Genomic DNA, 2888 nt, shown 5'->3' on the forward strand with positions numbered 1-2888 from the left:
TAAATAGCAACACGCCTGCCTACAGGCGCACCTGGCCCTTAAAGGGAATGAGAGCTGACGCTCTGATTGGTTTGATCCATGTTATGCCGAAACCACACCTAGGAATAATCCGGGGATCCCTAACATATCATTCTAGAGGTGTTTTGTGGGAAATGATAATAGAAATAAAAACTCAAAAAGACTAGCAAAATAAAATATGATACAGATGCAAAGTTTTAAAATTATTAAATAGAACAAACTGTGCTTTTTACACTAAAGCCACATACCTGTCGTTATGCAGAAACAATACATTAACAGTTTCCCTTGCACACAAACTCTTAGAGATTTGCCAATTTCTCCCTTCATGTAAGGATGGTTTTCAGAGTATAATGAATTTCTCTCTTGCTCTATTATTTGACAAGAACCGTATGGACCTAACTGCCTGTTAGGTCTAACTACCTAACTGCCATGTCTTAAGACCGTTCTGAAGGTCACTTAGCTGACAGCAGTTAGGGTAGGTAGCACTTTTTTTGTTTGGATTTGCATTTACCATTGTTCCTTTTTTACATGGCTGAAGGAGAAGAAGAAACGGATACACTGAAAAAGCCTTTTTTCGAGGGATGGACTCATTCAAAAGATGAGCAGCTTTGGTAAGTTTAACAGAATTTTATTTATCTTTGTAAGCTATTGACTATTGTGACTTGATGAAGTCAGATTCCAAGTCCTGAAGACTCCTTTGCGTGTGCATTGTGGCATGTGTGCGACCATTTGTTTGGCCGGAAACTTTGTGGAAACCTGCTGAACCCTGGTTGAGCTGTTTGTTCTTTAATCTGCAGCAGTGGCATTGATTTGTACTTCATGCAATGTCTATTTGTAAGAATTTGTAAGCATTAGTCATGATGTAGTATCAGTGTTGAGTTACATTCTTTAATTTATTAGTATCTATTCTATTATCAAAGGGTATGAATGAGTTAATGAGCAATAGTTTTTAAAAGTGGAAGAACTCTGAATGAATTCATATAGTTAAAAATACAATAGTGTCTGTCTCACTATTACTCAATGTTCTGTTAAGACACAGGGTTATTAGCCATATCTTATGGCAAATACGTAATACATCGCGCAGTGACCACTTTAACATTAATTTTAATCTGGACAATAAGAACCCAGCCCCTTCATATCCCTTGAATGTGAAAGGGCAAGCCTTGGTGCTGCTGGACTACCAGACTGTGCAGCTGTATGTCAGAATGCCTTCTCTTGTGCAATGATAACAGCTATTGAGGGAGTCCATTGTACCCAGATGGTTCTGCACTGCTAAGTCTTCCTGACCAGGAATAAGGTGTAGGCTCTCAGTGTTGATGGAATGAAATGTTAAGCTGAAATCAACAGCATCCCGACATTCTGTAGGTTTAAGGTTTTTCCAAGTGGGTGAGAGCTGTGTGAAAATGATTAAGTGTGTATATATTTTTAGTGTCACAATATTAACAGGATTGGTAAAGATCAGTGCTTGTGGCATTATTGCATTGTTAAAGCAATCAACAAATGATATATTAAAAACACAGCAAACACAGGACCAGATTTATTATGCTAAGTTCTGATTAGATGCAAGCTTATATTAATGACCAATAATACATTGTACTTTTGACCGATGTTAGATTTATCCCAATTTGGACAATAAGGACTAGACACCAGGGGGATATTCTACAAAGTAGTATAATAAAAATAACTAGGAACTATTTGAATACAATTGAACGTCTACCTACTAGAAAGGAAAAGGCAATAACTTTATGAAAGTAAGGAGGGAAATTTGTACCAGCTGAAACTAGGGATCCTTGAAGATATTAATTGTAGGAGAGGGCACAACCATGCAGCCGTAAGACTTTGAGAGTGTGTCAAAAATCACTTAGGTATCGCTTGAACCAAATACAAAAAATTTGGAACAATATTCATCTTTACGAATTTGTTCTCCAATAAGAGATAAATAGAGGGTAAAAAAGACTAGCGTTTAATATCTTTTTTACACTGTTCTAAAAGAGGAATAAAGTTTGCTTTAAATAAACTGTAGTAAGATTTGATTATTTCTACCCCAAGATATGAGAAAAAGTCAGCTGTGAGTCTAAATGGCAGATTGGGAAATTCTTCAGCTTTCTTGTTATTGGGGAAGTACTCACTTTTATTAAAATGAAATTTGTATCCTGATATTTTTCCAAATTCTTCCAGGACTCTGAGGACTTCAGGTACGGTTGAGACAGGGTTGGTGACATATAATAACAAGTCGTCTGCGTAGAGTGAGACAGTATGTGTTAGGCCACCACGTGTAATACCCTGTATAGCATTGCACCTGAGAGCTATGGAGAGTGGTTCTGTTGCTAAGACAAAAAGTAGTGGGCTCAATGGATCTCCTTGTTTAGTCCCCCTGAAGAGAGGGAAGTAATCAGAGGAGACAGAGTTAGTGTAAACTGAGGCAGTTGGGTCGTGTAGATAAGTTTGATGTGTTTAATAAAAGTATCGCCAAATCCAAACCGACTGAGTGTGGAAAGAAGATATTCCCACTCATTACTCATCACTATTCCCTATCGAACGCCTTCTCACCGTTGAGCGAGATTACCACTTTTGGGGATAGAGTGTGGGATTTTGTGTAGATTATGTTAAACAATTGTTTCAGATTGAAATAGGACTGTCTGCCTTGAACAAACCCAGTCTGGTGGTCCAACACTATGTGAGGAAGAATGTTTTCAAGGCGAAGAGCCAAAACTTTTGAAAACCCTTTACCATCGCAGTTTGCTAAACTAATTGCTGTATGATGAACAGTCGAGTGGCTCCTTATTTTTCTTTAATAACAATGCATGGCCAGAGATCAAAATCGGATTACATTAACAAATTGTTATTGTTCTCAGTAAATAGGGATCGAG

The sequence above is a fragment of the Semicossyphus pulcher genome, unplaced genomic scaffold (genome assembly GCF_022749685.1).
Source record: "Semicossyphus pulcher isolate SPU_LCO1_2020_fin unplaced genomic scaffold, fSemPul1.0.p SCAF_13, whole genome shotgun sequence".
NCBI lineage: Eukaryota > Metazoa > Chordata > Actinopteri > Labriformes > Labridae > Semicossyphus > Semicossyphus pulcher.